General features: G+C 32.3%; 1 protein-coding gene across 8 annotated transcripts in view; it reads right to left on the reverse strand.

The window, feature by feature from the left end:
* The window catches only part of LOC124533685 (rho guanine nucleotide exchange factor 15), a 113,801-nt gene that overhangs the window by 51,284 nt on the left and 46,633 nt on the right, over window positions 1–15,884 (reverse strand). Inside the window, exon 1 of one of the 8 annotated variants that reach the window (XM_047109121.1) lies at window positions 13,831–13,989. The exons of the other annotated variants lie outside the window; for them this stretch is intronic. The gene's annotated coding sequence lies outside the window, so the exon portion shown is untranslated. Of the gene's footprint in view, window positions 1–13,830; window positions 13,990–15,884 lie in introns of those variants that run through there. 8 annotated transcript variants of the gene reach the window in all.

Here is a 15,884-nt window from a genome sequence, read left to right on the forward strand (position 1 = left end):
AATTTAATGAAAACAAAGCTATATATGTTGATATTTTACTGATGATTACATTCAGAATAAAACTTATTGTTTCGCTTATGAGCTATGACTAGTTTGTAAGATTCGTATACTCATTTCAAAACCAATGAAAAGTTATTTATATATTTCTCGTTCTAAGATTTTTTTACTATAAAGATCATTTCTCAAAGGCACTATTTTGGCGCTTCGGCTTTTCATCCTTCAAATGATGTATATTATATTTGTTATAGTATTCCTCGTAACTGCCTTGGATCTAGATCCAAGTGTCCAGTAACTTCAAGAAGTTAGCAGAGTGTAAGTGAGTCTCAGAAAGTTAATCATAGCTGAAGTTTTATGGACTCGTTACCGTACGTCAGATCATAAATATAGAATGAATCGATACAGTACATCTGTAATATCTCCAGTTGGCTAGTCTGAAGAGATATAGAAATTGGTCAGAAATACAAATAAATCAAACGCAAGGAAATGAAAAAAAAATGAATTTCACTAATTTTTCATGGAAAATCCAAGAAAATATAAATACTAGATCTAGATTTAGATTATTAAAAAAAAAAACAACATAATAGCGCACGGTCAATAAACTCGTAAAATACAGTAAAAATTAGTAAGGCAAATATAGCTTCATTCTTAATTCAGTTTAAATACATTAATAGTTAATTACTACTAATTGGTATTTACAAACGAAAAGAAAAACAGCAAACATGACGTCCGATGTATCGAAAAACAAAACAATGCACGTAGGTATATATACATAACATAATTTTTATTCGCGATCCATTACGGATAGTTGTTAAAAGTGCTTTTTAGCAATTGTTTACGTGTGTAGTGTGCCTTAAATTTTGACAATTTATGTGTCATCAGCTTTATTTAAAAATCCCGCATGACATAAACCGTGTGATATCATATTCAATTTAAATGCATAAAAAACGACTATACAAATAAAACTGTAATAAATCGATTCTGTATTGACAGATTCCGAAAATGTATAACTTATAACAAGAATTGTACAGTCGGTTACTTAAAACAAAATCAATACCGTTTAATCCTCAATCCTTAACACAATCTTTAAAAAAAAAACCGCATCAAAATACGTTGCTTAATCGTTAATTAATCGTTTTAAGATCTTATCATACATAGGGACAGACAGCTGTAAAGGACTTCGTTTATACTATGCATTGATTTCGCATTCTTATATATTCGCATATTTGATTTTAATAATCTTATAAATTACTGTATTTACAATAGGAAAAGAAGTGAGATAAGAATCGCCTTGAAGTGGCGTTATAGTTTTTCTTTAAGTGACGTTTTCTGAGATTTATCTCTAATATAAGCGTCGTGAAAGAAATTCGTGTCAAAAAAACTTAGTTCAATAATTAAAGTATCGAGCAATGTGTGACAAGGAACAAATAAATCATACTTTATTAAAACAACTACATTGTATAACGCTAAAAATTAAGAAAACATCTAACATCGGATACTATGTCCAATTTTTTTAACTGTTTTGTGTAACGGAATCGACGCGGCGCGGCGCTCGACAAAGCTGAGATATAACCGAACAGACGAAGTAAAAAACTAATTGAAAGTTATGTCACTGTATAATATTTAATAGCAGCATTTCGTAACTATTAATTCACTTTTAACGAGACATTGGTCTGTATAATATAATATCATAATATTGGTCCACTCGGAACGGACCGGAACACAATAATACTGAGTATCGCTGTTAGGCGGTAGAATATCCATCAGTTAGGCCTTTTTTATGTGATAGATCCGCGGACCCGCAATGGGCCCACGTGATAGTAAGTGGTCACCACCTGACGTGACGCTGTAAGGAATAAAAACGATTCCTATATATAACACCATTTCGCTACCAACCTTGGTAGCTGCGATGTTACGACCCTTATTCCTTGTGCCTGTAGTTGCACTGACTAAATCAATCTTCAAACTGCAATACAATACTAAGTACTGTTGTTTAGCGGTAGAATATCTGATGAGTTGGTGGTACCTATGTAGACCAACCACCAAATATAAACTTTAAATCCGCAATCAAAATAAAATTTATTCAAGTAGGCTTTTGCAAGCGATTCATCATGCATCTGTTATGCTTATAAGCTGACGTCAAATCCTCCTTCGTACATGATTAGACCAGAAACTATAATTATCATCTTAAAGCGATTTTGCGTCATGTAATGAGATAGTAACTAACCCAGATAATCTTGATAATCGCATACTATTATGATGTTCTATAATATATGTAACGTAATCAATAACTACATATTAAACACAGATGATGTAAGAGAAGCAGAGATACATTTAATTTACAACTTTTCGCCTAGAATATATTATATAAGTTTTAAAGAAAGAAATAAGTTCTTAGTATTGAAATTTCTCTTAAAAATATTTTTTATATTATTGATAGCCAGTACGTTTGTTATTATTGGGAAAGAAAATTTCTATTAAAAGCAAGAAGTGGACTAGTTCATGCTCTAATAAGTAAACGCATAATGAATTGGTTTAAATATTTGCAGTTACCTTGAACGATACAATTAGATAAATTATTCTTATTTAATAGATATTAAATCAATTAAGTTCAATACTAGTAATACAAAAATACAATTGTTAATCTACAGTTAAAAGTGGGGTATTTATTTAGCAATCAATCAATATATATGTATTGTTTTAAATTTATTTGGTCTCCAAAGTCGTCATAATTATGTAATCAAATAAATTTGTGTTTTCATTATTTCATAGGTGTATACAATAGTAGAGCGACGTATGTATGTAGGTAGGTATACTTACATGCGTCGCTATACTTTATAGGTCTAGAAAATAATGTCTAAAAATGTTGCCATTCGTAATTATTATTTATTACGGTTTATTTTTCCCTTGCAACTTCGAAACCAATTTTTTTTTTATGTGAAACCATCGTTGTTATAATTGTGAAAAAAATCGATGCATGGCTGTTATGAAATAAGTAACAATGTAAAAAAATAGCATAATGTTGCTATGTATAAAAAAAATATGTTTGCATAATTTCCAAGTGTAACTTTTTTTATTGGGTTAAACGGATATAGATATTTCGTCGCGTAGGATGAATAATACAGGGCATAGACCAATCGCCTAATTTAATTAAGACATACGTTAGTATATTCGTTTGATATATCGCAGATTAATTAAAACCGTACCTATATATAACTTATAATTTATTTATTAAATTCTTAGGAGTCTTTTAAAATGAACAGCTAAGATTTTTTTAGGCCTTTGAATAAAACGAGTTTATTAATTATCTGTGTCATATAGTGCAACAGCCACACGAGCAAAGATTTAAAAAAGTACTCGTCGCTTGCTAATGACGTCACGCCATTATTGCCGATATAATATGTCATGGCACATTGTTGTACAAACTGGGCTTGCCTAATATGTAATGTAACTTTGATATAATTGGATTTCTGTTTGTAAACTAACACATAGCAAGTAAAGTAATGAATAAGACTCATTAATAAGTCGGGTGCAATTTATTTTATATTTATGTTATATAGAACCTTTTTTAACGGCAAAGTAGTTAAAATAACAGCCCGTAAATGTCTTAGCGCTGGGTTAAGGACTAACCTCATTTTTGAGAAGAAGGTTTAGAAATTATTCTTACATATGTATCCAACATACAACAACAACAACAACAGCCTGTAAATTCCCACTGCTGGGCTAAAAGCCTCCTCTCCTTTTGAGGAGAAGGTTTGGAAAATATTCCATCACGCTGTTCCAATGCGGGTTGGTGGAATACACATGTGGCAGAATTTCTATGAAATTTGTCACATGCAGGTTTCCTCACGATGTTTTCCTTCACCGTTGAGCACGAGATGAATTATAAAGACAAATTAAGCACATGAATCAGCGGTGCTTGCCTGGGTTTGAACCCGCAATCATCGGTTAAGATGCACGAGTTCTAACCACTGGGCCGTCTCAGCTCTTATGGATGGTGGATACATATGTGGCAGAATTTCATTGGAATAAGATTCACGCAGGTTTCCTTACGATGTTTTCCTTCACCGCCGGGCACGAGTTGAATTATAAATACAAATTAAGCACTTGGAAATCAGTGGTGCTTGCCTGCGGTTTAAATCATCGCTTAAGATGCACGCGTTCAACCACTGGGGCCATCTGGGCTCGGATAGCGTAAATACGATAATGATAAATAAATAGAGGATACGAGTATACTAGGTTGACTTGTCAGAAGTTGTTCTACACGAGTATATATTTAAAAAGTATAAGACACACACATATACGCATATCTGTACGCTTAGAGATTGTAATCTACGCAATTGACTTTAATAAATAGAGTAATTTAGCAGGTCGTAGGCCGTAGGAGTAAATTACCGAAAAGCCAAGAATGTTACCTTTCCAAGCAGAAACTTTAGATGTTTTTTCTTTGTATGTTTATTTTTCAATATTATAAATGTACATAGATCCTATTGTAACAGTGTGACACATGTGATCCGGGACTGGTAGCTAGTAAAGTATATTCTAGTAATTATAGCGATCGGCAAAACTGTATAGAAGTGGACGATACACAGAACTATCTAGAGGCCTCTTACAACTAACTGGATATCATAAAAACCTTTTAGAATTTTTACGTATTTTTGTGTATGTCTGTTTATTACGATTGATTTTCAAATAATATAAAGTGAAAACAAACATAAACAGATACGTTATTGATCCAACGTATAACAATTGATTAGGAAATTCCTAACGAGTTATTGTGTATGAGTAAATATGACAAAATATAAATTACAACAACATAATCGCATCGGTTACAGAACAATCATTTACGCAATCAATTATACAACAAGCTTATAAGAATTATTATTAAGGTTAATTTACACATAACCCTATCTAAAAAAGTACATGTAATAAGATGTAATAGTAGTTCCTTCATTTTGCATAAAATTAAAGAATAAGTATACGGACTATCTTCGTTAATTAGTTAAGAGTTTCTTGGAAAATCACGAACAGATTCGTTTTGATATGGGTATGTTAGGTTATTTCAATTTTTTAATCAGGTTATACATATTTACAATCCTCTGGATGAGAGAATCCTCTAAAAAAGGTAGACAGACAAATTCAGCTGTGAGATGACTATGTTAAAAAAAGGCCTTAAAATTAGATAAGAAAATTCTTATGAGGGAAACAAATATATCAAAAACTAAACGATTTGTATTTTTTTTAAACTGCGTAATGAGATAATATTCGAATAATCTTGATAATCAACTTGTATTACGGTAAATTCTTCTAATTGTGTCTCGTATATATTAAACATGATGATGTAAGAAAAGCATTTTTTTTCGACCCAATTTCTACAACTACTTCACTACTTTTTACTTGATGTTTTATATAACAGCTAAAAGGGGTGCGACTCGAGAGGCAAAGGACAACCAACCGACCGATTTAGGTCGTCGCGATTATCCACGCGACTTGAATTTGATAACCAAAATTAAAAGTGTAATTCTATGTTAGATCGATACGATTCTAGTACGACAGAACTTAGATGTAACATCGGCAAAACTCGTAAAACCGATCACAGCCGACTTAAGTTCGCAATTCCAAATTATCAATAATTATTTCTTATGATCTTTACACAAACGTAATTAATTCTTATAAGAACATATGACCTAATATATTAAAATAAGTCAATTTGACCCGTCGATTTACATGCACTCGTTTTCTTGGGTTGAACGAGAATCTTTAGCGACGAATAGTGTTGTCGTCGGGAACTATTTCTATTGGTTGTATAAATCGACAGTAATCGGTTTTAAAATTAGTTTTGAATTTGCGATTTGTGCGTGTTATTCTGTATAGTAGTGACTAATTATCTAAATAATTAGATAATTATAGGTAAAAAGGCTTACATTATTTATGGCATGTTTTAATTAATTGTAATACTAATAATTAGATTTAAATTATTTGTGATTTGTATTGAAAACATTAATATTAAATAAGAGGGTACTTTGACTTTTCTGTAAACTACTATGTTTTGTAGTAAGGCTTATGTAAGTGATGGAAGCTCCTAATAGAGGACTCTTTTCCCGGGATCGGCGAAGTTTGTGAACTTTGTGAAAAAGTATAATTGTTATTGCTTGTTAAAGTATATGAATTCTTGATTGCAATTATCAAGATACAAAGTTAATATTGAGATAATTAATATGGATGTAAATATTAAAAAATACAATATTACGATTTCTACATATACTATAATGGTTACATAAATATTGATTATAATTCATACAAAAAAACAAGTGTACCTACCTATGTAAGTTTAATATGTGTGACAAGGACGCACGATGTACTCAATGTGTCGTAAATAAAATTCTTACTTCACCAAGTGAAAATATAAAACGTAGCTATCAATGAGTGTTAATTTTGTGATAGAGTAGAAAACCCCAAGACGTACACGGAGACGCCAAGGCTGGCCTAACGGCCGGACGTAGCCGTTTTTATAATGAGCATTGTGTGGTGAAACATTACCCGCGAACTCATGTATGGTAACATATGGCGTTAGAACCTTCGCACTTGGAACATGTGTTTATGATATACGATACTGCAAAACAATGTATTAAGTTTAAAAACTCTCAACTATGTTAAACGGTACCCTTGTATATATGTGTTTTATGTATAAACTCGTTTTATTTGGGTCTATCTTCCATTTTTTATAAAATCTAACGTATATTACAAATGGGTAAGTAATGTTTTTCAAACCTTATCAAGAACTAAGCGGGAAGGTAATACTAGTTACTGACAAAATATATCTCGAAGCATTAAAAAGTTTAACTAGGATGTTTTTTTTTAAATGGTCCATGCTGGCAACTTCAGTACAATGTTGAACGAGTGACAACAGAAAAAGTCATATTCGATAGAATATTAAAAGGAGAGATATTACGAACGTGAACGACTACTCTAGTTTCTAGTTCTAATATCATGTCTGATTGTCTGAGTTGATGCCTAACTATATAACGAGTATATATTTATTAATTTTAGTAAAAGAAATTTGCTGAAAATAAAAAAAGAACACTAAAATAATAGTTATCAGTATATAATTTGTCTTCTCATATGAGCGTAATGAATGTAGATCATGTGTTTGCATTTTTAGTATCCTAAATACCTTCAAGATTATTCTAACACATCAGAAAACCGGTTCAAACTGACCTAGTAACAGCAAAAAAACCTTTAGCGTTCTTCATTGAGGGGATCTCAGGAAACCAGTTTGTGGGAGTGAAGCCCTACAAACTAAAACATACCATCCTATACTACGTATTCAACAATACTTTCTTTATAACAAACAGACCGAAATGTTACCCGATATTTTTAATTTTGTGATCACTATTTGATACGAGTTTTATCCTTAATTCCTGCAACCTCGATCGCAGTCAAATGATTTAATATTATTTAAATTTCAATCGTAATTGGTCAATGACGCAATATGCGACCAAAAAGCTTTTTTTTTATTTAATTTATAACATCCACGGGCTCACAGTTGCCCGTGCCTTTTTTTACATTTTACTTTTATACATTTTGGCGTTATTTTATATTTTTACTGAACATCTGCAATCTTCGCTGGAATTCGAGCTTGTTGTCTTCTTGGAAGACGCGTTTAGTATTTAGTCAAATAAGTAAATGGTATTTTACGCATTATTTCAGGAACTAGGAATGGATATTTTAATTATTTTAATACGGGAAAACTCAATAACACGTAAGTACTATATATGTATAATATAATATTGTTAAAATGCGAAAGTAATTTTGTTTGGTCTTTTACGGTAAATCGCTGAACCGAATTTGATGAATATTGCTATGTAGCAAGCCTTTATACCATAGGTCCATGGAAGGACAGAGCCCTGCCTAGCATCTGACGATCAACCGCTGAAACGCGAGCAAAGCTGCGGGCGACAACTAGTATATATAATTGGTTAACAGTACAATCATTTGCTGACATCGTGAACAGCCAGAGGATTATCCTCTTAAACATTCAATCAATTTATTATCGTTTCGAGTTTAAGAGATTATGTGCAACAAAATGATTTCTCTTGTATTTTAAATCTGTGTATATAGCATCTATACATGAAATTTATTGAAAATTAAGGGACAGTTTAGGCGATAAGAGTTGGGGTTTGCAATAATCTTCTACTACATATAATGCCTCGTTCACAGTGTCAACCTTTTAGCACACACGTTAATTAAATATGTATTATATATAATGAAAGTATGTTTCAAGTTAACAATAAACAAATATATGTATTTTACATTCCGCTGGTAAAGACGTGTCAATTTGAATTTGTAGAAAATTTAATTAATCAATTTGAATTAATCAAAGCAAAAAAAATCAAAAAGGAGAAGAGGCCGTACGATCGTAATTTACAGGCTGTTGTTTTTGCAAAAATAAATTAATAACCAAAATAATAATCAGTATTACTACATATACATATATACAGGCACGCGTATGTGTGTAACATATTTAGGTAATTGAGTGTTGTGATACATAAATAGTTGTAAGCGACTCATCATTATACGCACGACGGATCTTTATACGGTTTTAACTAATAACAAGTAAATAATAAGTAAATGATACATGAGGAAAGTTTGTATATAATATTCTTTAAAAAATGAACTACGAATGTCTGTTCTCGTAAGTATGGCTAACAATCAAAACTATAGACCCGTGCGAAGAAGGAGTGGGTCAACAGTTTATTATGAAATACTATAATTTATTAACATAAGAATTAATAAAACTCTTGTCATTAAATCTTATGTTAATAAATGCTTAAATATATATAAATATAATTTAAAAATATTAACTGTATAAATCTTTACTGTAAAATAGAATGTTCATCTAGATTGAAGGAAGGATTGCATTGATCGTGCCGCATTACCTCACGCAGCGAACAGCTTAGCTAATCGCGTTTACTCGCCTGAGACGACGACCCACATACGTCTTGCATGTGTTCCGATACGAGGAGGAAAGAAAATCGAATCGAAGAGAGCGAGCGAGACAGGAAATGGATATCCTCTACGACACGTATCCTATCCCATTCGTACAGGATATAGTGATGTAAAGTGTGATTACATGGTGTTACTTCACAATGTAATCGTATTTAATCGGACGTAATCGCTGGCGTGTGAAGATGACCTTATGTAAAGAACATTTCATGGTCTCATTGTTTCAACAGATTATGTTGGCCAAGAAAAACGGAAGACGTAAAGCCATTGATCATTGTAATTGGATTGCGATATCGATTACGGTTTAATACAAATATTTCACTAATACACTCACAGTAATAACAACAACTGATCCAGTGTACATATATTAAGACAATCATTATTCATACTAATATTATGAAATTGAGGAGTTCTGTTGTTATTCTAATAATCCTATGTGAAAATATGCGCTAATTTCACATAAATCGAGAACGTGTGCACAAAGATCATGAATCGTATTCATAATAATTATGATTTTTCATATTTAAATTGCGTAGGTATACAAGTGTAAAGAATTGAAAAGGTAATAAGCGCAAAGTAACTAATATACTATAAATGTCTATTTTTATTAATTGTCAGATTACGCGTTTGACGCGGTCCGATGTCTACTATTCTTTATTTCATACCCAGTTCTAGTTTGCTAATAAAATCTTAATGATCGGCGTAATTTCTAGAAGTTTCACTTTCATTTGCCGAGAGCGTTACATAAAGTTTATTGTACCAGGATTTGATTACTATATTTAGTATGCTATTTAAAACACGTTGGGCGTTTTCATAAAATGACGAATGAAGTAATTTATCCACGGATGGATATTTGGATTTGGATATATGTAAGTAATTAGAACTGTACTACTATTTTTATTATAAAGTTTACTGATAAATATTAAGAGGTCACTACCGTTCATCATCATCATCATGTCAGCCGAAAGACGTCCACTGCTGAACATAGGCCTCTCCCAATGATTTCCACCTTGACCGGTGAGTAGCGGCCTGCATCCAGCGATACCCCGCGAACTTGACCAGATCGTCGGCCATCTCTACTCACCACCACCGTTAATATTAATAAAATCCTAAATCGCCAATTTACTACTAATCTTATGATAATCTAGCATTAAAGAAGTTACTAAGTTATACTTGTCTTGAGCGATGTGCATTGTGGTGTCTCTATACGAACGACGATTCTGGATAGAGACGACTCATAGTACTCATAGTATCCAGATTCGTCATATAGCATAAACAAGCATCAATCCTCAGTGCTGTCGTGTTCTCATACCACCTAACATCATCATCGGCATAGACCTTTACTGATCATAAATCAAATCAAATCAAAATAAACTTTATTCAAGTAGGCTTTTACAAGAACTTTTGAATCGTCATTTTACAATTAAGTGAAGCTACCACCGGTTCGGAAAGTAGATTCTACCGAGAAGAACCGGCAAGAAACTCAGTAGTTACTCTTTTTTAACATTTAAAAAATACAGAGTCATGTTAAATACAATTATTTTAATTAATATAAGGTATTTGTGCCGTTCGACTGATATAAAACCTAGTAGAAATTGTCGTAAGAGCAATATTTAGTAATAGCCTATACGAATAAAATTTAATTTACAATAATTTATTTGACTAAGCCGTTTGATATACACAGATTATAAATTAGATATTCATGTGACTTATTATTACTTATATATTTGTAGGGCACTGTACACTAATATAAGATGTATTATTTCTCGATAAAATTAATAAAGCGAGGAAATCTTCCGTAAATAAACACTAATAAATCATTCACAAATGTATCGCATTCAATTACGATGTTATTTTTAACATTCAAGTAAAACATTATAAATAAATAATTGCATCCAATATATACTTTATCGATTCAATAATGAATAATAAATTTTCTATTATTATAACTGTATTATATGTCACCGAAGGGACATCATATCCGGCAAACAAAAGTGAGTTTTCACATAACATATAAAAGTCATAGTAATATTATTTATGTATCATATACACCCTATAATCTTATATCAATTATCTTTATTTGTATTGAAGTTTCAGCAATTGCATTCGCGTCAACGTAAAACATTATGCTATGTAGATCATTTCGCTGTCATACTATGTCATAACTAAGGCATTTTTGTCATTAATACACGAGCATACTATTACTTAATATACATATATTAGTCATAGGCGGATGGTATCACTTTCAGAACGCAGCTTAGTGCCCAACAGTCATGTTATTTAAAATAACCTACAGCATTACGGAATTTCCGATTACATCCGATATATTTAACGTCATACTAATGACGTTACTTAATACGTGAAATGGATGTGTCAGTACGAAATAAATAAATAAAATTATTTTAGTGCTTAAAATAATATATGACACTCACTTATTAAAAAGCCTTTGATTGAATATCGGTACATTATTGAAATTATATATAATTAGATCCGGAGTTCATACATCATAATTTATAAGAGCCTCGCTGTCGTTTACAAATAATAATAAAAGATTCTTCCAGAGGCAACAGTTCTTTAATAAGGCTTGATCGATTTTCATGCAACATACCTGTATTTATACAATAATGTTTGTTATTTAATTAAAACGAACTTGCTTACTGATCGTTTCATATAAATTCAGTAATTAATGACAACAAATATAAACACCTCTTTAGACCGACGAAGAATCTTTCTTTGATTATTTATAGGTATGGTTGTAGAAGCAGAAAATGCATTGAAAAAAATTGTTGGCCACTAACTACACGCTCATTAATAGTATGACGTTTGGTAAGTGTCAAACGTATTTGTTTTAGTTATGTTACGGCGCGTCACTCTATTTAGATACCTATATAAATGATGTAAGGTTGCTTTTTCAATAAAGGGACTCTGATTTATTATATGACTTATGTCCTTATTACTTAACATAAGCGAAGTACGTCAATACAATGCATGCAAACATCAATATGTCTGGCGGGACAATATATGATGAGTGGGTGGTATCCACCCCGCCGGACCTACCACCCATAGTAATAAAAACTATTTTACTGTAATAACATAGGTATTCGTGATTATGTCTGCATGGCTATTACATTTGTTGTTTAAACATTATATAGTATAAAACAAACTCGCTTACCGCTGTCTGTCCCTATGTATGCTTAGATCTTTAATATTATACAACGGTTTTCATAGATAGACTAAATCGAGAGAAAGGTTTTTGTATATAATACATAGACAAAATAATAAAGGAACAAGAAAAAATCTGTAACATTTAGTATCAGCATTGCACCCTTGTGAAGCCCGGGTCGCTAGTAGTAATATAATTCACATATTATCAAATAGCAAGCTCATATCCTTTTTCGATATTCATCAATCGATTCGTTTGTTTACAAACACTAAAAATGTCCACGTAATTCAAAAGCGGCCCAATAAAATATATTTCGTAAGTTTCGATCGTATGTGACGTAAAACTATATTGGAACGAATTTAACGGCTAGTTAACAGTCCGGTTCGATCGGTAGCTGATTCACGATAACGATTCGTTAAATACAGAATATGAGAGAGTATTTCTACTAATCCGCTGTTTAAAATGAGTTTATTCAAAATTTATTATATCTAAATATCTATAATATAAGTATTATTTTATATTTATTGACTAGTTTTCGACTGCGGCTTCGCTGGCGTTTTATGTGGTTAGTTGTCATGTGTTAGACAAAAAACGGAGCCTATATCCTTCTTCGAAGTTCAACTTTGCTCCACACCAAATTTCATCAAATTCGGTTCAGCGGTTTGGTCGTGAAAGAGCGACAGACAGACATACAGAAAGAGTTACTTTCATGTTTATAATATTAACATAGATAACGCCCTCAGTTTACGGAGTTAGGAAATATAGCCTTAGTATTTACGAAACCTTTACAGTTCTGTGTAATATGAGATACGGTTCAAATAACACGTATAATAATCACATTCACTCTCACTCGAAATAAACATTCCTCGAAGCTAATTTACCGTATTATAATAACTAGCACAACATACTATATAATAAAAAATATATACTATCTTAATTCGTTTGGACAAAAACATCAAGTGTACTTATTCCATTACTGGACAAGACGTGCTCTTAAGAAAAGGTTTGATTAAAAATAAAAGTTGCCGACACGCAAATATAGCTATATTATGTTGTCAACATTTTTCATTCTTTCGTATAATATGGAATTTGTACGAAGCGAAGATTACTTCATATATTATGAAATGAAGGTAATGAAGATTAATAGATATTATTTCTTCACGAAAAAACTTGCTTTTATATTCAGTAGAATTTCTTTATCTGTGGTCAAATACAAACACATTTAACCTAATTGCTTCTATTAAGGAAATGAATATAATATAAAAATAATAATTTTTAATGTGTATAGAACTTATTGCCCATTAGGAATATGAAGCAACTACGAAATAAAACTATTTTGGAACTCACTTTAATTACGAAAATATTTCTAAACACTAGATATGAAATACGTAACGAGCATTCCCAAAAATAGTTATAAAAACTTTTTGCTGAATATTGAAGGAGACTACAAGCGAACAAAAAGACAAATACATATAAATAATTATTAAATAGACAGTATTTATTATTATCTGTCGTATTTCACTCTTGATCTGTTTAACCTAACTATTCGAATAAAAACCGTTACATATATTTACTCACATAGCAAAAAAAACAACAAATACATGTTTAGTATGTGATGATTTATGAGATATAATAATTATACGAGCCGTGTTCACTAAACATACCTGTAGCGTAACATCCAATACACAACACATCACATCACTAATTAACATCACTAACAGTCACAATTCGTTAGCATTCACGATTATTATTAGGACGTTCTCTTAGCGGGAGGTTTTATAACGCGAATAAATCGATCGCGCACATGTTACCGTCGGAACGGTCGTAACAATTCTACGCGTCAAACGAACGCCCGCCGACTGACGTGACCCAGACGGGGCAGTCGGAACTGGGTGAAACGGACGGTACCACCTACCTGTATACATTCTTAAAGCCTTCGATAAATAAGCCTTTATCGAGAATTTTACGAATAATGCGGTATTATAATAGAATTTTTAGGTCATTTTTTGGTGGGAAACGAAATAAAAGAACAAAAGGCGTAGCTTCCATGAGTTCTTTTTAGTAAATAGAATAAGTTTCACAATAATGTGGCTCATTATTATCGGATAACGGTCATTATAGAATCGAAAGTAAGAAGCCATCATTAGCACAATGGCACTAATCACTATATTATGACGAACACATTTGTTGTAAACTAAATGTTTTGTACAATTAGCATCGTAAGTTTAACCGCTAAATATTGGCATTGTTGTGGTAGAAATCTCAGAAGGTGAGTGTACTCATGTCTTTTAAATTGTGTATCGCTCCACTACACAAGATAAAAAGAGTTAAATATCTTACTCATATTGTTCTGTAAAGAAAAGTTTTTGGAGTTTATTCAATTACTTCTGGGCTATTCTGTATCAATTAACACAAATCTCAAAACGAGTGTAATAATTATAAAATTAATAGGATACACGTATCAAAATAGCGTAACATTGTAATCCGATTGTCAAAATTTCATGAGTGAGAAACGAAGTGAATTTTTTGCATTGCAAGGCACTAACTGTTCTTACAAATTATCACTATACAACAACAACAACAACAGCCTGTAAATTCCCACTGGGCCTGGGCTAAAGGCCTCCTCTCCCTTTGAGGAGAAGGTTTGGAACATATTCCACCACGCTGTTCCAATGCGAGTTGGTGGAATACACATGTGGCAGAATTTCTATGAAATTTGTCACATGCAGGTTTCCTCACGATGTTTTCCTTCACCGCTGAGCACGAGATGAATTATAAAGACAAATTAAGCACATGAATCAGCGGTGCTTGCCTGGGTTTGAACCCGCAATCATCGGTTAAGATGTACGCGTTCTAACCACTGGGCCATCTCGAATTATCACTATAACGCAATCGATTCAAAACGTCACTGCCGTATAGCAGTTTTCCTATTCTAATAAACAAAAATCCAGTTGCGAATCGTACGAAATTGGAAATTAGGATCGTACAACAAATATACATAATGGAGCATAATTGGGGCAGTTCTGATTAAGCTGAGTTTTATTTTTGTGAGAAATAATTGATGCTGGAACTGAATTATTAAATCGGAAACATACCATAACCACACGCGACCGACACACGCATGTTTCCTTTAGACGTTTTCCTTCACTGTCATGTGGAAAAATTGAGAAGGAATCTTCAGTTAAGATTGACTTGTCGAATAAAGTAGGGCAAATCGGCTTTCTACATTTGGTACGCAAACTTCAACTTAAGGCACGTAGGAAGTCTCCGCCTATAGCTGATTTATATCAATGTTTTAACGAGTACTTTTTATATAAGGAATATTTACCGGGTCAGTAACAGAGTATGCGAGCAAGTCAACTCAGCCGCAGTGTAATTACACGTGGAATGCATGTCTGTAGACTCGTGGACCTCAACCTGTAATTACCTACACGATCGCCGAGTTGTTTCCATGGAATATATTTTTTATCGTCACCGATACATACTATATGCCAGCAACAATGGCATAGATCAAAGGCCGATTTTAAATTGACATTATAACCAAACAAGTTATTTTATTGGACATGATAATTTTCTTTAATTATTCGAATAGTTTTATATAAATACTCATCTCCTAATTCGGATACAAGTGTGTTTGGTTCTAAGCGTGCGATGTCAAAACGGCGACTGGCTTTAATCGTCAGAGCGGCGCATAAGACCTTCGATAACGAGCATTATT

This window comes from Vanessa cardui, chromosome 11, assembly GCF_905220365.1.
Source record: "Vanessa cardui chromosome 11, ilVanCard2.1, whole genome shotgun sequence".
Lineage (NCBI taxonomy): Eukaryota > Metazoa > Arthropoda > Insecta > Lepidoptera > Nymphalidae > Vanessa > Vanessa cardui.